Here is a 24264-nt window from a genome sequence, read left to right as displayed (position 1 = left end):
TGACAAAGGTTAATAATAACAACTAAAGTATTTCACGACTGATGATGATTTCACTTAGGAAAAAGTGTCACGTACGTCTCGTATTCCCCATAATGCACATGAATGATGTTGTGCTTCGTCCATGTCCAGTAAAGTAATCTTTGAACATGGAACGTTTGCTATTGATGTGTAGCACAGAATGACGATGGTGGCGTCAGGTAAAATAGGAAACATGCGAGACATTACTGCACTGCCACAGGTACGCACAATAAGAAGGCATCCCACTATCATACCGTACGTGACACACAACATCCTACGATGAATACATACAGTTGGTAATCGGAGGACACTTACTGAATTACTTCTTCGTGAACATGTTGACTTACTTGATATTATGTTGAGGAGATGAGGGACACAAACCTTAAATTTTAACCACTAACTCCTTAAAAATTACTGTTGCTAGTGCATTGCATTGCGAACAATCAGCAGTAACACTTAAGGGAGGAATGAATCGCTTTTCCACTTACATAATTTAAAGGGAATATCGAAACTAAAATTGTGGTTAATTGTCACATAAATAAATATTTCACTCCACAAGAAATCACAAATATTATTTCTTTCATAACAAGGACAAATACCTATAATCAAGTAAATAAGTTACTGAATAAAAACATACAGGGTGTCCCAGCTATCTTGTCCACCCAAAGTATCTCTGGAACAATAACAGCTATTGGAAAACGACTTTCACCGGTACCAATGTAGGGCTGGGGCCCATGAATGTACATATTTGGAAACATTCTAAAACGAAAGCATATGTGTTTTTTAACACAAACTTATGTTTTCTTAAATAGACCTCCTATATTTTTTCTTCAGCAATCCATAGCATGACAAAGCACATACACAATGGCGTTGATTGCATCGGAATATTCCCATTATATCCCGAGATATTGAGACGTGAAGTTGACGCTTGAAACACCCGACATGCGCTGCTAGCGCACGTCCTGAGGCTCAGGCGTGAACCCCATGCTGCCCGTAATCGCAGCAGGATGGCAGAAGACCGTATTATTCGTTTCGAACCTCTTGATAAGTATGGAAGTGTGATTACGCATGTCAATCACATCGCGATTATGGGCAGCATGGGGTTCACGCCTGAGCCTCAGGACGTGCGCTAGCAGCGCATGTCGGGTGTTTCAAGCGTCAACTTCGCGTCTTAATATCTCGGGATGTAATGGGAATATTCGGATGCAATCAACGTCATTGTGTATGTGCTTTGTCATGCTATGGATTGCTGAAGAAAAAATATAGGAGGTCCATTTAAAAAAACATAAGTTCATGTTAAAAAACACATATGCTTTCGTTTTAGAATGTTTCCAAATACGTACAATCATGGGCCCCGGCCCTACATTGATACCGGTGAAAGTGGTTTTCCAATAGCTGTTATTGTTCCAGACATATTCTGGGTGGACAAGATAGCTGGCACACCCTGTATGCGAAACACTGTTAGTTCCGAAGATAAGTTGTTATATAAAATTCGTTATGTCTGATATTCACTGATCGTACGCCCAGGACATTAAGTATATAAGAACTACCCATCAGTGACACTATTAGGAACTTTATGCCTTTCGCTACTATAGGTATACTAAAATATAAAATTGAGTCCGTAACTGATGAATTTTTGTTCTTACATTAGAAGAAATTGAAAATTTCAAATTATTACCTTCTGGAATTCTCCAATCTCTATATTCCGAGAAATCCCGCTCGAAGAGTAATGAGTTGGAATGGAACTTTTTTTTTTGCTGTTTTCGTAGTAATCAACTTGGATCACGTAAGAACCTCAAATCCTCTTCTTTCTCTGTTGTTTCCTATCTTCCAAGTACTCCTTTATCCTCTCCCCAAATTGTCTTTTTCTTTCTTCTCTCTAATGATGTGCTCGATTTCTTAATGCTTTTGCCTTGAAAGTCTTCTAAATTTAGTACTTTATTCTTAAAATTGTTTCTTTCAGTTATTTACAGTTGTTTTATTTTGTTTCTCCCTAGTTCTTGTATTATTTCTGTAACCATGTTACTATATATTTATTTTTCCGGTAACAAAGGAACATATGTTTCGTTAGCCCGTTCCTTTCCATTCGATAGACATGTCCAATGAAGTTTGATATTTGCTTTGCTATTGCTTCTGACATTTTCCTAAATCCTCTCATTACGTTTCATTTTTCAGTCGGTTGTCTTTCAAGTACCTCTGTTCTGCCCAGCTTCTAATTAAGCGTTAAGAATACACATCCATATAAAAATTCTTCTCCTACCAGTGTGGTACATAGTTTAAGCTTTCTTTTTCTAGATACTCATTTCTTTCTGTAGATATTTTTTGTCAGACTATAGGCTCTTTCCACTTTGTTACTTCTAGCATCTGTTGGAAATTTTTAAACCTTTCTCATGTATAGTTTCTTCGAGGTATTTCAACTCATAACGGGCTCTATTGTACCTGCTTGTGTTCTATGTATTTAGGTACATTTTTTGTTTTTGTCATTTTTCCAGCTGAAATTCTGAGAGCGGTTCCATTCGTTATTTTTCCAAAGGTGAGTCAGATCTTCATAAACTATTGCAAAATTATCTGCGGTGAATTTAGTTAAATTTGTTTTCCTACCCAGATATACTGATTCAATTTTGTGACTTTTTAGCTCCGACTTGCGGAATCTGCCAATGTTTTCTAAAACGCAGTTAAACAGTGAAGGTGACAAGCAGTTCCCTTGTCTAGCGCTAGTTTTTATTTCAAATAGCTGAGATATTTTTCCTATAAATTTAACTTAAAATGTAGTTCTTAGAGTTTCACAATTTATGTTTGCTGATTTTACTCTAACGCCAAATACTATAATGATTTTGTATATTGATTCTCCGTCTAATGAATGAAATGGCTTCTTGAAATCAATAAATGATGTTATTACAGGTCTGCTGCTTACATTCTGTGGTGAATCATTCAATTAAACTCAAAAATCTGCTGTTCTGGATTCAATTCTGAAACAATCCTCATATTTACGCATTTGTTTGCCTTAAGTATCTTGAACCCTGGTCAGGAAAATTTTGATAATATTTTGTTACCATTACTCTGCAATTTTTGTCATTTTGTTTTCCTGCTTATGTTGTGAGAGATTTATTCCTATTATTTTATTTATTTATTTATCCTTCTTTCCTTATGGTTGGTTTTGCTTTCCACTTGGAAACTTAAAACCACTAGCTAATACTTGTCTGCAGTTCTTCGACGCCAACAGTTTAATACTAGGTGGTTAATATATTTTGTGGTAAAATATCTATATTTTTTTGCAGTTACCAATACATTTTCAAACTGCTTTTGCAGGTCAAAAGAAATTTTGAGTTTTTCTTTAAAGCTATTATTTCTGGGTCACCTATTTGGTATCGAATTCATGATGTCGCTGCAAAAGACATCATTCAAATCGACGAAGGAGCGGATATATAACATTCTAAAACTGTTTACTCTGTCCCGTAGGGAATCGCTTACTTGTGATTAATGTTGTATGAGGTTACCGTTTTATCAATTACTAATTATGTACTTCGCATTCACAGTTTCTTTACACATGTCTAACGGAACCTAGGTACACCATCATAGACCTCGTCGGTGAAGCTGTTTTACTAATGATCAGCTGATACATATTGTGCATGGACATCAAAAGTAAAGACCTGAGTTCAAACAGAATTTTACACTTCATATTTTCGATACAATAATCTGCCAGGGCTTAAATCTATGACGAGTATTTGATTTTACATTACATACAAAGGATTTTGCGCTTACGGATTCTCTAAATTTGTCTTCAGAAGAAACGACAACTACATAAGAAGTTCCCCTTCCAAGAAGCACATAAAGATGGGTAAACGTGCCCAATAATAATAAATATAAAAAGTCACGTTTTCTTTTTGCATACAGTTTTAATATTCCATTACTTTCCTGTTACATACAGGAAATTTAGATAGACGCATAATGCGAGGGTTGCCCAGAAAGTAATGTACAGCATTTTTTTTCCTTCAGCAATTATTTGTTGAACATAATGACAATTACACAGACGAAAGAATGGTGTTTCATTTACACACTCTATTTTTCGACATAATCTCCATCGCCTTTTACGCCCTTCCTCCAGCGCGAAACAAGGGCGCGAATGCCCTGTCGGTACCAGTCGTTGTGCTGGTGGCGGTGCCAGTGCTTCACTGTGTGAATCACCTCCTCATCGTCCTCAAAATGTCTTACACGAATGGCATCTTTTAAAGGCCCCAAAAAGTGGAAGTCCGAGGGGGCTAGGTCAGGTGTGTCAGGTGTGACAGCCGTGGATGGTCTCCCCGAGCTCTGCAATTCGTGGAGCTCCGCCGAACAGCCTTCTGATGACCTCAGCCTTCGTGCCCGGCGATTAACTGTACTTCTGTCGACAGCAGATGTTTCTTACACTTTGATCAAGCGTTTGTGAATATTCCCAACAGTTTCTTTCCAGCAGTGAGAAATTAAATCACGGCACGTTACTTCTAACCTACATCACCTACAGACACCATTTCAAAGCAGTTCTGCAGCTACGCTATTTGTCGGAAGTGACGGAAACTTGGAGCGCTCACACAGGAGACTTAAAATAATACATACGTAACGTTTAGCATTCCTAGCATTGTTTTCGGCTGAAAAAAAAAAAAAGAGCGCTGCGTTACTTTTTGGGCAACCCTCGTAGGTATCACATTGCATACGCCTTTGGCAATATGCAACAGGCAATCATGAGACGTGTATGCAATGGGTGTGGAGTGGAAGCAGGCGCATGGCAGCAAAGCGTCAAGATTGGAGTGAGTGCTCCTCGTACAGCTTACGCAACCACTGGACGAGTAATAAAGCCAAGAACATTTCTTCCTAGGTCTGTTACTAGTAACGAAACACACATTCTTCTTAACTTTTAATGACGAATTTGACCTACGTTGTACAAAAGCTTTCGGTATAGTTTTTCTCGACTTCCGGCTGCAACGATTAAATGTATTTTATTTCTTGTTCACAAAATTTATCATGTGATTCTTGGAGTTAATCTCCACGTCATTCCAATAATAAAGGGATGACTCAATATGAAGGATCTCTCAAATACAGTCTTCAATCCGTTCGCAGGTTTCTAAGAAAGTAAACAGATTCAAACATTGCCCATCGAATTTAGAGAGCCGTTCTTGTTCAAAAACATGCAACGCAAATACTTAATGATAATCAGCTTGTCAGCTGTACCAAGGTTCAAGCATTACGTTAATCTGTTGTTTGGATACGAGATAACACACCTAGCGAAAACTAGATAACGTAGGCTAAATTCCTTTTTTAGCCTCATATATAAGTTTTGTATGTGATGATCACACTTGCGTCATGTTTTCTCTTAGAAGTTCTAGTATCTGGAGAACACGGTCGAAGTAATATTCCATTGTTCAATGTGTTCATTTGTACAAAAGCTAGCTAGTTTAGTCAGTTTGTAAAAAAATCGCAGAAATATCAGTAAAATCAAAAGTGCTATACAAGAAAGTCTAACACAGAGAGTCAATAACTGCGAACTATACTACTGACAAGTGTTATGGCTGCCTTAAAATACCTTGCGTCGCACAAGAAACCTAGATAAGTCAGAACAAGCGCTTCACAGTAATTCAGTCTCTCGCTACATTTCCCTATGAGTTGTCTAATTCAGATTTACGTCGCTAGGCTCCACAATGGCAAATTTCCTGCACATACTAACGAGACATCTCCTGGTTACTATTCTTCAGGTGCAGAGAATTATCAGAATTGGTACTTTTCTTGTATGGATTATTTCTTGCTATGATACGAAAACCAATAAGACCCTCCAAATATCGTCGACACTGCCTTAAATCTGTGTGATGGGAAAACTGTCAATACATAAACTTTGTTGCATGTGCAAAAACTGTCAGCCTTCGAAAGCGATACGTGGCAAAACATAGTTTTTAGAAAAGTCACGTAACCGTATAAGCACCTGACCATTACTCTCGCAGCGACGTACACAAGAAGCGAAATTTTTTAATTATGGTGCGCGTCCGTTACTCGATAATCACACCTCATAGCTTGAAGCTTTTACCGACTACTTCTACGGACCAGGCAGATTCTAACAAATTGGAATTGGTAATTTTAGGGTTGCTCGAAAATTTAATTAAAACTGCTGCTACAGTCGAAATCGGCTTCATAGATACGTTGAGGATGGGCCTCTCTGAATAGGTCAGTAATAAATGGTGTGTTCGGCAGTCGGAAGTTTACAGGAGCGAAAAGTAATCTGAAATTAACTGGTACTTGTTTAACAATGCCCTGTAGCTATCATAAAAATGTTAATAAATCCATCTTATTATACGTGTCTCTGGCGTCATAGAAAGACATATAGTACTTTTTTTTATCTCAGAACAAAACAATTCTCCAATACAGTTTTGCACAACAGATTATAACATTATTCCTAGAAGACAGGAATGTTCAAAATCAAGTTATTTTTTGGCAAATTATCTTCACTTACGGTAACATTACTTTCATAATTGTAGCTCTATAGCTCTCACCTTTCAGAAAGGAAAAACTGGTGTCCAACGCCAAATTTTGAAGTTCCTCAGTTTTTTGCTGAATTCTGTTTGCTCCCGAAAGAGGAAAGCCTAATTACGCAAAAGGTAGTAACTGACATATCAAAATAAATTTTATTTTACTGGGGTGACATGAGGAAATGTAGCCCTACTGGACACTTGTATATCCAAAAGGTCTAAGGTAGCTGATGCCGCTCTGGAAATTTGATCAGTGTGACGATCCTGTTTCTCTAGTGAAGTGAAAACGAAACACTGGAAATACAGGGTTATTCACGAAGATATGCAAATACTTTAAAATGTTATTCTACAAGTAAAGCTAAAGAAAAAAGTTCATAGGCATAGGTCTGGCAATGTTTATTTACGGAGTTACGGCTAATAAAATATTTTGCCTGAAATTTAGCAACTTCGCTAATATGAAATCATGGCAAAACTGAAAGAGGTTAAATTACATATTAGCGAAGTTGCTAAATTTCAGACAAAATCTTTTATTAGCCGTAACTACATAACTAAACATTTGCAGACCTATGTTTATATGAACTTTTTTCTTTAGTTTTACTTCTAGAATAACATATTAAAATATTTGCATATCTTCGGGAAATCACCCTCTATTTCCCCCGCGTGACTAATTACTTTCAAACAAACTTGTGTGAAGTACTATACGGACAAAATAATATTTTACGTAATAGAGCAACGACTTTAATGTTTGATATTTTCATATTGGAAAATGGTTTTCAAATTCTGCTTAACTAAAGGGTAAGTTGTACATATTGGTTACAGTCACGGTAAAGATGAATCTAAGTTAAATATTTGGTATTAGCTTCCTTCACCTGGAAGACTCAAAGAAAATGTTTGTAGAAAACTGAAGAGCGCATTTCTGTAAATAATAAAAAAAATGGCTCTGAGCACTATGCGACTTAACTTCAGAGGTCATCAGTCCCCTAGAACTTAAAACTAATTAAACCTAACTATCCTAAGGACATCACACACATCCATGCCCGAGGCAGGATTCGAATCTGCGACCGTAACGGTCACCCAGTTCCAGACTGTAGCGCCACTCCGGCCGGCTGTAGATAATATACGATTATAGTGTGACACATTGTGATTGTTTGAAACCCTTCGGGCAATCTGAGTTCCGAATATACAACAAGGACCAGTGCTACTTTTGTTTTTATCAGTAATAGTCAGACGAAATTTATCTGATTTTTACTGTTTACTGAATATGTGTGCGTCAGACAGTTAAATAAGTAGAACATTGGATTCTATTACGAACATAAATCCAAATATGAAAGGTGACTTGGTTCACAAGAAAGACAGATCAATCAGGCCCTAACACAAGTTCACTCCAAATAAAGGAACTTTCCTCAGCGTCGATATCGGCGGTGCTTTACTACTCCTACCCTGCTTCTGAAAGTTGTGCTTTTAGGTATCATCGTTTTCTTCGTGAGTGATACGCATCAATAAAAAGGCTCCAGAACTGGCATACAAGAAGCATTCTTCGTAGAAAGCATGATATTTCTGTATTATATCATTGTCATTGTGATGTAGTAAACACGTAATTTGAGACCGGATAAAGCAAAACGTGGTGCAGAGTTATAGAAATGTTCTCTTACAAATACCTCAGTCGTATATTATATGTTTTTCTGTATGCTTCTGAAATACTTTACTTTCTCTTACATTTTTCGTTTACACCGTAATTTATCTAGAAATATTCAGAGTCACCAGTATTTCTACGTTCGTGTTAATGTGCTGATCTACTGTCATGATGGAACATATAGAGATCCGTATAGGCCAGAATAACGACGATCACTTATTTAGTGGCTGACAGATTTATTAGGAAGAATGATGCGCTGGTAAAGAAGAATTAAATTTACTATTAGAGAGAGTAGTGAATATTTACAGGTGATAATAAGATCACGGTACGAAACTGATGGTTCTGTTGTTACACGATAACGAGTCAACGAAAACAAGCAGTGTGTTAGGCATTGTTAAATGGCGGATCTGCTATTCCGAAAGACAGTATAAACTATTTGAAGGTGGTCTTAGGAGCACTTGGACTACTGGACTCTATGACTAATTTTATCTTCATTTAGCTTTCAACGGCTTGGACAGTCGTTTTGAGCTTGTTCTATAGGCACAGGGATAGCTAACGTTACAGGGGAGTGGTATGAAAGTATTTTCGGTGACTGCGCTCATTCAGTATATCTTGTGTTGTTCCGAAAATGGCGATTGATTCTTACAAGAAAATGCTCGCGTTGTGAATATGGAGTAATTTGACGGTCACGAAATTGAAGTAAAGTGTCATCACATATCTCCGAAATCGCCAAATATAAATAACATAGAGGTAATGAGATTTTGGAATCCTTCTTAGGTAAGATCCGTGTGTACGATAAATATTACCAAAAGCATCACTTTTCGTCATGTTCTCGTTCAGTGATTTCTAAAGCATGGCCAAGATGCTCGTCCAGTTTCAATGGTTAGCGACATAAGACAGAGGTTTCCTGTATCTTGGAGATGGATACTGCTGAAATTTACAGGGATATCGAAGAAGTGCCGACAAACGTATTACTTCTCCACATACAGATGTTACGAAAAGAGCGTGGTAGTAAAACAACGTAGGTTATAACTTGTATATCGGCTTGTCGACTGTCGCTCCTCACACGTTGGATTGAGGATTCTACATTTCAATAGAACGTAAACGATGCTGTGATGCTGTAACGACCACATACCGTAAGATGTAATTCTCCTTCGACAACTCTAAGTGTACCGATCCGGATTATTTGTGATCTTTTGCTCCAAGTCAAGATTCGTATGGGTCCAACTCTAAATGATGAACCGTGCTGCAGCTCGCGTTGGTGTTGTGTAGGTTTCCGTCCTCTGTTGGAGGCCAGACCGTATTGTTTAGTTGAGATGGTTGCGGTTGTTTGTACTTTTCTTCTGTTGACTGCCGCCAATTGGTTTCGCAAGCGTTGCCTGTCCGCTAGTGGCAGCAGCGGCGTTACCGATATGTAGTAACTGTGGCCCTATGTTTGGGGTGACGTCGTTATTCTTCCGGGTATTGTGAGTGAGTTGTTCGGTTGAGGACTCCTGATGTTTCAAGAGGGCAGTGCGAGAACACGCCGGGACCACTAGCGGCACACATGCACCGCCGTATCGAAGGGCTGTGGCCGTGAGGGTACACGACCTGGCCGTCAACCGGATCCAACAAACTTTAAGTTGAGTAGATTTTAATCCTAGCAGTGAAACCTCCACCATTGTGATATCTCACGATTTTCCAGTGACTTAGGTTCGTCTTGCTGCTCGCAGTATGGCTGAGACGAAGAGCAGCGAGAGGAGTGCTTGTGGAAGGTGGATCTAATTAGCTTTCCTCGACCTCTTGTTACTAATTGCTGCATTCTATGTGTTACTATTTGTTAAGTTCAACCAGAGGTATTTTTCCTGCCTGGTGGCCACTAACGTCCCAGTGACCTGCCCTGGAGGTTAGTGTATGTAACGGCAGTGTACGTTTCCTTGCCTTGCCGCTGCTGTCCGGTAAGGCGTGTAGTTTTGACAGTTTCCTTGATTTCCAGGTCGGTTGGTGTTTCTTCTACTGTGGTAGTAGTAGTTCCTTTCTCCTTTCGGACGCTCTAAACACAGCACTCTGAGGGCTGACCGCCGGTTCCGGCTTTGGCTTGGTGTTGCATCGTTGCATTGGTTATCGGATGTTAGGTAGCTTCAGCAGATTATCATTAGTCATTCGTTAGATTGCCACTGGTCCGAGTTACAATATTGTGAAGTGAATGCAACTCTTGGCTGCCTTTCTCATCGCTCGCGAAAGTGTTGTTGGCCTGACCTACTCAGAGGTCGATTCCTGGAGCACTGTCTGTGACTAGCCCTTGTGTTTTATTATTGTGTTATTATTTTGTTATTGTATTAGCAAGTTACCATCATTTGTCTTAGCTGTTTGTTGATCAGTTGCTTGTCCTTTTGAAATAACCTTGTTATTATATTTGCTGTTTTATTTAATGCTTTTTGAAATTTTAATATAATTACCATTCTTGGCGTTACAGCAAGTTTAAACGGTTGTGCTACCAACTTTACTATCATTTTGTCTCACCAGTTTGGTGATGAGCTGCCTTTCTTTTAAATTGACTTTTGCTGCTGTCTTGCTGTTTGACAGTATGTTTGTAAAATTTTTTTAATAATTGCCATTCTTGGCGTTAAAGGCCTTCAGCCGTGACTGTCGTTACTTCACTTAAAATTCTAATGTGACTATTGTATTTTAGCAGTTAACCTTTAAGGCCTTGGTCATTTGTTTTCAGTATGTTAATAACTGTAGTTTGTAAGTTGCAACAAGTTAAACAATTCTTGATTTATTGCCATTAAGGCCGTCAGCCGTGAGTGTCGTTACTCGTCTTAAAATTTTAATTTGGCAATTGTATTTTTGCTACTAGCTTGAAGACCTTGGCCACTTGTCTTTTATATTTTAATAACTGTAATTCTAAGTTACAACAAGTTCAATCAATTCTTAAATAGTTGACATTAAGCCCTTCAGCCGCGAAACAATTCTTAAATTATTGCCATTATTTTAATTTGTTGCTGACTTTAAATAAATTGTGTGGGATTAAAAGAAAAGCCGACAAATAGTAACTGATTATGGCCCCGTCCACAATAGTAAGCGAAACCTGCCTTCCTTGAACACCAGGTCTCAAATGAATGTAATTTTAATGGGCGTCTAACTATCCAACGTATGGCGTTTTCGGCAAGTTCCCCAACGCTTTTAGGAGTGCCGAAACATATCTGGCTAATGACAAATGTGCGCAATAATTGAAAATACCTCTCTTGTCATCGGCAATAGAGATTAGGGTGGACTGAGTATTAGTTGTTGTATGGATAATTAGCTTATTATCTAAAAAAGCTCTCCCAGATTTTTAACTGTTTGTTCAGTAATTAGATAAATGTACGTCACACTTACAGTACAAGTCAATATTGCTAACTTGTTGTTAACCTGAAGCCACTATTAAAACTCCTCTAGCCAACAGCGAGATCACTTGATACTAGAGCTCAGCAGAAACTGTCACTTCTTTGCGAAGCGGCTCCATTATAAAACTGCACTATATACGTTGTCATCCATGAGTCACAGGGTATTTCGACGAACATTATTGTTGGATGAACACCAGATTCAAACACAGATAGGTACAGTAAAACTTTGTGTGGCGTCCTTAGCAGAATACTGGCTGTATTGATTTCGAATGATTATATCGTATTTGATTTTGTTGGATTTAAAATGACAGGGTTACTTTTAGAAATAAACGTAGCTAGTGTTCTTCTAAACAATACTGTAAAACTGATTCACTTATGCTGACCATTCAGTCGCGTTTTATGTGAGAAAATTATTTTCGGTCTTAAAAATGTCTGTTATGTATGTTAGTATGATAATTAATTTGGCTATATTGACATAGATCCTACTGTCAAGAAAACAAAATATATATTTGCAAAGGTAAATAAAATTCAGAGAAAAGAAATGAAAACTTTCAGGTTTGCCGATGACTTTGTAACCCTCTAAAAGATGGCAAAGCACCTGTAGAAGAAAAGTAAGGCAATGATAATGGAGTGCAATCTAATAAAATCAAGAAAAGAGGTACTAAAAGCAGTAGATGAGTATTGCTACTTGGGCAGCAAAATAACTGATGATCGTCACAGCAATACGATATAAAACAGTGACTGGCTCTAACAAGAGAAATGTGTTGACACTGATTCAAGGGTACTCATATTCGGTGGAAGTGGAGGCCGCAAGTCGGGGGTGACACCTGATCACGACCAGATGGCCGATAGAGCAGTAGAGCAAGAGGGCCATCTATCGACTCGTTCTCCAGACGTTGGCCTAACACTGCATCGTCTTCTCGAAGATAACTAAAGTTCCGTTAAGTGTGGTCGATGTCTCTCTCGGCTTACTTCGTCTATCTCATCTCTCACCTGTGACACCCCATCTGGCCGTCAAGTCAGTAAATGTCCTTCAGAGGTAATTAGCGAAGTCTTCTTATGCTGTTGCAGCTTCACGTGTCCATCCAGGAGAAAATGCCAAAAAATCAGTTTTGTCCATATCCGATTCATTGTAGGCGTAGCCCACAACATTTTCCCAGTTCTCATGTCACTGCATTTGTTTTAACGACCGAAAAATAAGATTCTTGGTGGAAAAGGAGTGTGATCCTCGTTCTGGAAACATCCCCCAGGCTGTGGCTAAGCCATGTCCTCACAATATCCTTTCTTTCAGGAGTGCTAGTTCTGCAAGGTTCGTAGAAGAGCTTCTGTGAAAAAAATGGCTCTGAGCACTGTGGGACTTAATATCTGAGGTCATCAGTCCACTAGAACTTAGAACTACTTAAACCTAACTAACCTAAGGACATCACACACATCCATGCCCGAGGCAGGATTCGAACCTGCGACAGTAGCGGTCGCGCTGTTCCAACTCGAAGCGCGTAGAACCGCTCGGCCACTCCGGCTGGCCGTTCTGTGAAGCTTGGAAGGTAGAAGACGAGGTACTGCCAGAAATGGAACTGAGAGGACGGGTCGTGAGTGGTGTTTGGGTAGCTCAGGTGGTAGAGCACTTGCTCGCGAAAGGCAAAGGTTCCGAGTTCGAGTCTCGGTCCGTCACACAGTTTTAATCTGCCAGAATGTTTCATACTGAGAACATGATCCACTTATAATAATACAGCTCCAAAATGATTTGTCAAATACATAACACCGTATTTTATTTACAAATTTTGCTATATTTGACAATGTGGAACTGGAAAATTATAACTGGATAATGTTCTCAGTATGCCGACGAGAGTGATGTGTAATTATATTTCTGGGAGGTCTGAGAATATAAGGGTGACAGCTGGTTGCTGTCGGAACTGGTCATGAAATAAACTATTTCACATCGAGTGATCATGGCTTCTAACACTATGAATAACAACCCTAGATGACCCCAACAACATGTGTAAAGTATGTAAATTATAAAAGTTTGTTTACGTTGCCGTTTTCCTCAGCAAGCTCAGAAATATTCGTTATGTAAATAAAAACTGCCTTTTCTTGCTGCACGCTGTTTTATTTCTTCCAGATGCGTTTCGCCTTTTACTGTAAGGCATCGTCAGTGGAATAGTTCTTCGCGTTTGAGGTTGACATCAGCTTTTCTTCTCAAGTGGTCACATGTCGAAGGTCGCAATATAACTTACGAAACATGGGGACGCTTTCGTGTTATGAACTTTCTTCTTCATAATTTTCAGATTAGTTAGCCCTATCTGCTGTGGAGAATTGTTAGTATATGTCATTAGTTGTAGGTATTGTACTGAAAACTATGCTTGACAGTCATAACTGCTGTGTTTGATACAACCAGGAAGAGACAAAATGAACACGAATGCGGAAATTATGTTTGTTGGCAATCTCAATTGAAGTGAAGATTCCTGCCCAATCTAATCTATCCATCATGTAGGAAAGTGTAGAGATAACTGGGTTTGTATTATTCAGTGGCAGTATACGTCTTCGTACTGAGCTCCTGTAGTCGTTATTTACCTCTTACTGCCCTTCAATTACCTGATACCAACTCCCGTGGGAACACGCGCCTCTGCGCGTGTTTCGTCCCGCGCTACTGCTCCGTGGCTGGATGGGGCTACGAGTTGTCTCTCGCATCGAGGACCACTGTAGACAGTGGACCGCCGTGGGCCTTCGGCCGCAGCGGCCAGTTGCTGGTTGTAGCAGCAAGGAACAAGTGCTGGCCGCGCAGGTGGTATGCGCGCACCTGTCTAGTCTTATTTATATTTGATTCTGCACCGTGCCCGACACGGCTCCTCTTTTCGACCGGCGAGGGATACAGTTTCAAACGCGCCGGGCCTGTAAAAAAATACGTGCCGGCCGGCCGGCCAGCAGCGGCTACGCGCGTTTACGCTGTTGGCGCAGGCGCAGTCGTAGCCTCCGTGCCACTGGATAAAACTGGCCGGTATGCAAAGAGGAATTAGGATGGTAATTCCTGTAAAAACTAAGAGCGCATCGAGCCGAAAAAAGCATCTCAAATATGGCTTTAGACGGCGCCGGTGTAGCACAGCTCGTTCGGTTTGATCACCGGCAAGCTGTATGACCGGAGACAACTACATTATGTCCGGGTGCTGGAAGGAAAGCAGCCGATCCGAAGGGACAGACATTGAATTAGCGGGATACTCATTAATAAAACGTAACGCATTATATAACCCATTTTGTTATGCAGAAACGATTATGTAAAGGAAGAAAAAAACACCTAGAAACGAACTAAGAATGTTCACCACCTTAACCCCTTCGGGGACGGAGTGCGTTTCCCCAAAGCGGAACAATTTCGCGGCGCTGTGCGGGTTCCATATTCCTTAGGTTTCTTTCTTCGCTTATAAAATTTGCAGTTCCTGACTTATCGGTGTAATTTTTTTTCCTTCTAAATGAAGCTTAAAAGACGCTCCTTACCGGCATACTTTTTTCATTATTCCATATCGCGCGCTTTTTGACTTGGCGGTGGTGTTAAAATAGAAAAAAAATGAAAATTTGTATTTTTAGTTCCTTTTCTTTAGTTGAGAGGTAAAGTTGAATTAGACATATCACAATTAGTTGTATCTCATTCTTTAAAGTTTTAGCATTAAAACGACATATGAAATACAATTTTATCTCTTATGTGACGTCCATGGGAAGAAAAATAAAAATTCCATTTTGAGGGATGAAAAATTTAATTTATGTCAATAAGCTACAAAATTTCATAAAATGTGCTTAAAACAAACTTTACACCTTTGGCATATCGATTTTTCGATAGGCAACCATATTTTACAAGTCCTTTCGGTACCTTGTTATTTTGTGATATCTACTGAAGCATTCGGGCACGTGTAGAGGAGGGTTGGACGGATAAGTTTCGCAAAAAAAAGAGACACCGTTGTCGCTCTCCTGGCTTGGAGCGATCACTGCAAACGACACAGTCACCCTGTTTTCCGGTATCTATTCTTGCGATAGCATGGTACAAGCCGTCCATCCTGTGTAGGTCGCCATGCTCAGAGCGTGGCCTCTTCCTCAATGGATTGGATGAGCCCTGATGTCGCCCACAAGCTCCTTGACGAGACTCTTCCGAAACTTGAAATGGCTCTTTGGTATCTCTCCTCCTTTCTTTTCTATTATGACATATACCAAGAAAGCGTTGATGCTCCACACCTGAAATTAGCCAGAACAATTACCCATTTGTCAGGATGCGCCCTGTCCCGTGTCGAACCTCCAAGCCAGTCCCTAGATACAGCGCTGGGTGTGTGAGGCCACAATAGGGGCCACGTATACGGCCCTCGCGTCCTCAAAGTCTAAAAAATAAAAAAAACTAGTGCCAAAACTTCGTTCATCACCTACTAACAGTTTACGGATATTTTAGCATACATTACATTGACATAGCTGTAATGTAATGGGCATTTTGGAGATAGTACAAGACTGAATTTCGGAGTGAAAAGTTTCCCAAATTCCTATCACACATTAGTCGACTTGCATTGGTACTAGTGTAGGTACCAGTTTCAAGTCATATCCGAAGTGGCGTGGTCTCCATTCTACAGGGACAAACGTCTATAACGATGCATTCCACTCTGTAGTGCCTTGTCAGTGAAAGCGCAGTAGAAGATCATTGTGACTTTGTAAAATTTGTATCAAAGTGACTAACGTGGCACCATTGTCAAATGAAAATATCAGCATTCCTTTGTCTAATTTTCCGTATTTGCGATTCGCCACTGGACGAAACTTGTTCCTCTGCTACAAAAGTGACTTAGAATTTGGCATTTTAGGCCTTTATAATACGTTTAATAACAATCAGAGGGAAACTTCTGTTGGTAAGCTATTCACTACGTAGTCAAACAACAGTTTCCTCCTTAATCTCCCAATAAACATAACCAACATTTTGTTTTAAATGCAATTGGGAGTAGATGGTCTCCAAATGGCTCTGAGCACTATGGGACTCAACTTCTGAGGTCATTAGTCCCCTAGAACTTAGAACTAGTTAAACGTAACTAACCTAAGGGCATCACACACATCCATGCCCGAGGCAGGATTCGAACTTGCGACCGTAGCGGTCGCGCGGTTGCAGACTGTAGCGCCTAGAACCGCTCGGCCACCCCGGCCGGCAGATGGTCTTCTTCATTTCATATACGCCCCCCGCCACCCCCCCCCCCCCCCTCAGGCATTGTTATGTCTTGGTATTTTTGGGTCTTGACAGTATCCAAATACGGGCTCATTTTGATATATTTAAGGACTCAACAGTAGCTCAGTTAAAAGCTGTTTACTGGCTATAACTGTTCCATCTGTGACCATTCTGGAACTGCAGAGCATTTATATCATTTTAATGGAGTTTTGGGGAGTTGTCATTAGTCTACTGACGGGATTTATGCAGACCGCCATAACTGCATTGTCAAATCTTTATCTCATAGTAGCACCTCAACACAACGTTATTATTCGTTGGATATATTCTAATCTCTGTCTTCCTCTATAATTTTGCCCTCTACGGTTCGTAGTACCGCGAAGGTTATTCTCTGATTTGTTAACATTTATCCTGTGTATCCTATTGTCTAGTAAAATTTTTCTCACTTATTCAGTGGAGAGCATTATTTCTTAATTTAGCTGTCCACGTAAGTTTTGCTATCATGCTATAACAACGTATTCCATTTTTTTTTCTTCCCCAGCGTCCACAATTGTCTCTGTGCTGCAAATGTTCATTCTAAGATACTTCTTACTCAAGTTAAGGCCTACCATGTTGGCAGACTACATTTTGAGATGAATACTCTCTCTACGTGTGGTAATCTGCAGTGTGCTATTGTCCTTGCTTCTTCCATCACGGCGTCAAGCCTTGACACGCTTTGAAACTATAGTTTCCAAACTACTCTGTCTTTGTGGGGGATCCCTCCATGTGGGATAAGGCTGGTCTTGCTGAACGCCAAGTTCTCAGCTCCGGGCACAACCCGGCTAGATTTACAGTACGCCGATGAATGTGTCGACTGATAAACGTTGTGGTAGCTAATCTCTCAGGCGTCTGTCGCTAATGGTGTGTTCTCTGGTGTTGAGCCTAGATGTTTTCCTATTTTTATGCGTAGACACACCAGCCGTCGTTTTCGTATGCTGTGAGCCATCTTCCTAGACGTAATTGCTGCGTGGAGACCAACCAGACTGTGAAGTATTGTTAGCGTAGGGCCTCTGGTATTAGCCGAGTTCGACTCCCGGGGATCAGTATCCCCATTGATGTATTTTTCGTTGCCCGCGTGGAACGGACATTCCCTAAGCGTTTTAAAACTCTGGTGGATGAGATGTTAATAAATTGAATGCCTCACGCAAGGCTAGGTTCAGTTTAAACCTACGTCCCGGTTTATTAGGGTTTACGACATCTTTATTTGATAGTGCCCGCAGTGCTCGACGACAGATTTGCTTTATTTTATTTTATTTTTCTAAATCTGCCGTGTCGCTTATGTTCCTTGCACCTCGCCTTGTGTGTTCCAATAGCGTGCCCCACGCTAGACAAGTCGTATTTGCGCTGAAAGCGCGTTTTGCATATAGCTACATCGACTCTAAAATTGCAGAGAAAACTTTACCGTAGAAGTGTACCGATCTACCTGTAGACTGGGCCGGCACAAGGCGGATAAGCAGCTCCACGTTTCTGTTGTCTTTCTGTGTCAGTCTTTTCCAAATGAGATGTTGTTTTTACTGCATTGCAGGCTCAGTTTGAACATCTTAGTACCGAAGAGTCTTACGTGTTGTGCGAGGGCTACTAGGAAAGTCAGGGCAGATGAGTCTTTGCACATATGAGCTGGACAGTGTCTCTAGTACGCCCATCCATGGCGTCACGTCGCTGTTTTCAGTTCTGAGCGCACAGAGAGCAGGCAAAGACGCCTAGATGAATAGTGTCTCCGGGAGAGCCAACCATGACAAAATTCTTCCATCTGGTGAACAAGATGTATGAGACAGGCAGAATACCCTCAGACTTCAAGAAGAATGTAATAATACCAATTCCAAAGAAAGCAGGTGCTGACAGGTGCTACAATTACAGAACTATCAGTTTAATAAGTCACCGTTGCAAAATCACAACACGAATCCTTTACAGGAGAATGGAAAAATTGGCAGAAGCCGACCTCGGGGAAGATCAGTTTGTATTCCGACGAGATGTAGGAATACGCGAGACAATGCTGATCCTAAGACTTTTCATAGGAGATAGGTTAAGGAAAGCCAAAGATGCGTTTATAGCATTCGTAGACTTAGAGAAAGCTTTTGACAATTTTGACTGGAATACTCTCTAAACGTGGCAGGGGTAAAACAGAAGAAGTGAAAGGCTAATTACAACGTCTACCGAAACCAGATGGCAGTCATAAGAATCGAGGTGCACGAAAGGGAAGCAGCAGTTGAGAAGGGAGTGAGGTAAGGTTGTAGTCTCTCTCCAACGTTATTCAATCTGTGTATTAAGGAAGCAGTAAGGAAACAAAAGATAAATTTGGAGGAGGAATTAAAGTCCATGGAGTTGAAAGTATTTGTATGGAGTGTAGCCATTTATGGAAGTGAAACATGGACGTGAATAGTGTAGACTAGAAGAGAATAGAAGCTTTTGAAATGTTATGCTACGGAAGAATGCTGGAGACCAGATGGATAGATCAAGTAGCTAATAAGGTGGCACTGAAGAGAATTGCGGAGAAGAGAAATTTGTGACAGAACCTGGCTAGAAAAAGGGACCTGCTAATATGACACATTCTGAGGCATCAAGGGATCAACAGTTTAGTACCAGAGGGAAGCAAAGGGGGGGGGGGGGGGTTAAAAATCGTAGAGGGACTCCAAGAGATGACTACATTAATCATGCTCAGAAAGATGTAGTTTGCAGTAGTTACTTGCAGGTGAAGAGAATTGCATAGCATAGAGAAGCGTGGAGAGCTGCATCAAACCAGTCTATGGACTGAAGGCAACAACAACAACCAAGTATGAGGGCCTGGTGAGACATTTCGCCTGCTATCATGCAGCTCACATAACATAACTATTATGAGTTGGCTTCTCCATGACAATTCGTCGGGCATGGATGTGTGTGATGTCCTTAGGTTAGTTAGGTTTAAGTAGTTCTGAGTTCTAGGGGACTGATGATCTCAGATGTGAAGTCCCATAGTGCTCAGAGACATTTTTTTTCTCCATGACAATTCCCGGCCGCACTTAGCGGGGGCAATGAAGATGCACATGCAGCGTTTTTGATGGGAAGTGTTTGATCACCAACAATACAGGCCTTAATTGGCTCCTCCTGAGTTTTCTAACACGAGCGGCTGGCTGTTAAGACAACATTTTGGCACAGACAACGAGCTGGAGACCAGTGTAGAGAATTGGCGGGAAGCTCACGTGGCTGCCTTCTATGAAGAGGGAATCGGAAAGCCGCTGATAACGTCGTCGTTAGTCCGCCCCTGGTAGCTGAGTGGTCAGCGCGACGGAATGTCATACCTAACGGCCCGGGTTCGATTCCCGGCTGGATCGGAGATTTTCTCTGCTCAGGGAGTGTGTGTTGTGTTGTCCTAATCATCACCATCGACACGCAAGTCGCCGAAGTGGCGTCAACTCGAAAAACTTGCACCAGGCGAACGGTCTACCTGACGGGAGGCGCTAGCCACCCGGCATTTCCATTTACCTCGCCGTTGTGCGCCCGTGAGTCTCAACACACGCAGATATCGGAAAGTTAGTACAACGCTACGATGTATGGCGAAGCGGTGATTTTGTAGAGAAGCAGCTAGAAGGTGCAGCTAACTGTTGCAAATAACACATGTTTGATTCTTACAGTGGTTTCCTTTTCGCGACCAATCGGATCTCACTTTTCGAATTGCCCAGGTAATTCTTAGGCGAGGAATTTCTTGTCTGTGCTGCACCAGCAATACTTCACAGACTTCGTGGAGTTTCATCGGTGTAATTGGTCACGTCGCAGCACCTGAAGGAGACCACAGGACCGTCGTTACAATACTTGTAACCTCCCCTTGGAAAAAATTATGAATGACTGTGCTAGTAAGCCTCTTACGTTATTTGATTTTCTAACAGCTGAGCAAAACCGAACGTACTCAGACATTTCTCTCTTTGCTTATTCTGATCATCACTAAACTGAAACACAATATTTTTAGCGTAAAGCAATCTGATTTTCAATAATCCCTGCAAAAGAATGGCCCTGACTAACAATAGCCTATGCCTTTCATGAATCACTTACCTGATAAAAATCTTCGTAACTCGAACTACTGCAATACAGCGAGCGCCAATACTGCCAGCTAAATAAAAGATTCTAACTACTGAAGGCACTAACTACTGATAGGGATATATATATATATATATATATATATTCCTCATTCTTTATACCTCTGATTGGCTTGCACAGTTAATTGAACGCTTTGAGATGTCCAACCTATGTGGTGTTTCCATCCTTATGCAGCCGGCCGGTGAGGCCGTGAGGTTCTAGGCCCTTCAGTCTGGAACTGCGTGACCACTACGGTCGCAGGTTCGAATCCTGCCTCGGGCATGGATGTGTGTGACGTCCTTAGGTTAGTTAAGTTGTTCTAAGTTCTAGGGGACTGACGACCACAGCAGTTAAGTCCCATAGCGCTCACGGCCATTTGAACCATCTGAACGAACATTAAAACATAAACAGCCTACTTACAGAGCGTCTGGTGCACCTGACAGAAAGGGCTGTCGATGCCGCTGGTGACAATCGGCAAAAGAATACGGTAAGTGATCTGGTCTCGTTTTGTAACCACTGCACACATTTAAACGAGTTTCGATGTTGCGAAAGGCATTCAGGTGAGTCTTACGTTACATCCAGCTGCCCAACACTACAATAGCGAATATTCCAACAATGCCAACCAGCCACATTCTGCAACAGCACAGTCAGTGATTTTCATACAGAGCGCTATGTGGCGTTACCAACATAAAAACCTAAACAGCCTACTTACATACTGTGCATAATGATAAAATGGTTAAAATGGCTCTGAGCACTATGGGACTTAACATCTGTGGTCATCAGTCCCCTAGAATGTAGAACTACTTAAACCTAACTAACCTAAGGACATCACACACATCCATGCCCGAGGCAGGATTCGAACCTGCGACCGTAGTGGTCACGCAGTTCCAGACTGAAGGGCCTAGAACCTCACGGCCTCACCGGCCGGCTGCATAAGGATGGAAACACCACATAGGTTGGACATCTCAAAGCGTTCAATTAACTGTGCAAGCCAATCAGAGGTATAAAGAATGAGGAATGCTCGATGTGGTATGGACTCCTTGAAATATTCCTCGTGTCTGTCTTGTCTCATAGATTAGTCGTCGTGAAGGTGAACTGTACGGCACGCGAGGATAGCAGCTACTTCGAAACCTCCAGACGATTGCTTCAATGAACCTGGCCACTTTATTTGTGGAAAAATTACAGCTTTATTTGCCTTCGCCCCGCCGCGTGAAACGCATAAAGCCATTGATAAGCGTGTGATTGATTTATGGGGAGCGGCGGCTTCTTTCTCTTTTTGACGGCAGGCCGCAACACGAGCCAATTGACGGGGACCGCGGCGCGCTCCGTCACTCACTCACTCAGTGAGGCAGTCAGTCAGCGGCGGGGCCGGCGCCTGCCGACGCCGCCTTCCGCAGGCTGACGCCGGCTGTCAGGCAGGCCGGCCCGGCGCGCCGCGGTTCACCTCGGCGCTGCGCCGCTCTGCCCAAGCTACCTGCCAAAGGCCGGCGCAGAGCGCTAGCTGCCCGCCCGCCGACCTGCGTCCGCGCTGTTTAAGCGGTCGCACGCCGCCACGGCAGGCGTTTACGTGATTCACACCTGCCGCGCTCCCGTCACTTTTTTTTCTTTTTTTTTGGCGTCAGTAGCTGCCGAACCAAATGGCTTGCAGTCGGCATTCTCTTAATTTCCTTCTCAAACGTCACATGTTGCACGAGTGTGGAATTGGCAATTGGCCTTTGCTACACTCCATTCTGTCTCGTCTTACTATGAGCAATACTATGCGAGGATGTAGAGTGAGTCATTGGGGAGTAGAACTGCCACAGGTCTGCTTCTTACCATCAAATGGTTCAAATGGCTCTGAGCACTATGGGACTTAACATCTGTGGTCATCAGTCCCCTAGAACTTAGAACTACATAAACCGAACTAACCTAAGGACATCACACACATCCATGCCCGACGCAGGATTCGAACCTGCGACCGTAGCAGTCGCGCGGTTCCTCTTACCATCCTTTCTACAACAAATACAGCATTAGAAAATTGCAGCGAAATGCAGGAAGATATGCAGCTCTGTATATTGAGCAAGCATTAAAGGAAACAAAAGAAAAATTCGTAGTAGGTATTAAAATCCATGGAGAAGAAATAAAAACTTTGAGGTTCGCCGATGACATTGTAATTCTGTCAGAGACAGCAAAGGACTTGGAAGAGCAGTTGAACGGAATGGACAGAGTCTTGAAAGGAGGATATAAGACGAACATCAACAAAAGCAAAACGAGGATAATGGAATGTAGTCGAATTAAGTCGGGTGATGCTGAGGTAATTCGATTAGGAAATGAGACACTTAAAGTAGTAAAGCAGTTTTGCTATTTGGGGAGCAAAATAACTGAAAATGGTCGAAGTAAAGAGGATATAAAATGCAGACTGGCAATGGAAAGGAAAGCGTTTCTGAAGAAGAGAAATTTGTTAACATCGAGTATAGATTTAAGTGTCAGGAAGTCGTTTCTGAAAGTATTCGTATGGAGTATAGCCATGTATATAAGTCAAACATGGACGATAAATAGTTTCGACAGGAAGAGAACAGAAGCTTTCGAAATGTGGTGCTACAGAAGAATGCTGAAGATTAGATGGGTAGATCACATAACTAGTGAGGAGGTATTTAGGGAGAAGAGGAGTTTGATGCACAGCTTGACAAGATGAAGGGACAGGTTGGTAGGACATGTTGTGAGGCATCAAGGGATCACAAATTTAGCATTTGAGGGCAGCGTGGAGGGTAAAAATCGTAGAGGGAGACCAAGAGATGAACACACTAAGCAGATTCAGAAGGATGTAGGTTGCAGTAGGTACTGGGAGATGACGAAACTTGCACAGGATAGAATACCATGGAGAGCTACATCAAACCAGTCTCAGGACTGAAGACCACAACAACAACATGCAGTGGATAGGCACTTGGTGCAGGGAATAGCAACTGACCCTTAACGTAGACGAATGTAATGTATTGCCAATACATAGAAAGAAGGATCCTTTATTGTATGATTATATGATAGCAGAACAAACATTGGTAGCAGTTACTTCTTTAAATATCTAGGAGTATGCGTACGGAACGATCTGAAGTGGAATGAACATATAAAATTAATTGTTGGTAAGGCGGTTGCCAGGTTGAGATTCATTGGGAGAGTCCTTAGAAAATGTAGTCCATCAACAAAGGAGATGGCTTACAAAACGCTCGTTCGACCTATACTTGAGTACTGCTCATCAGTGTCGAATCCGTACCGGATCGGGTTGACGGAGGGTGTAGAGAAGATCCAAAGAAGAGCGGCGCGTTTCATCACAGTGTTATTTGGTAAGTGTGATAGCGTTACGGAGATGTTTAGCAAACTCAAGTGGCAGACTCTGCAAGAGAGGCGCTCTGCATCGCGGTGTAGCTTGCTGTCCAGGTTTCGAGAGGGTGCGTTTCTGAATGAGATATCGAATATATTGCTTCCTCCGACTTATACCTCCCGAGGAGATCACGAATGTAA

Source organism: Schistocerca cancellata, chromosome 1 (assembly GCF_023864275.1).
Source record: "Schistocerca cancellata isolate TAMUIC-IGC-003103 chromosome 1, iqSchCanc2.1, whole genome shotgun sequence".
Lineage (NCBI taxonomy): Eukaryota > Metazoa > Arthropoda > Insecta > Orthoptera > Acrididae > Schistocerca > Schistocerca cancellata.
This window is presented reverse-complemented; position numbering follows the sequence as displayed.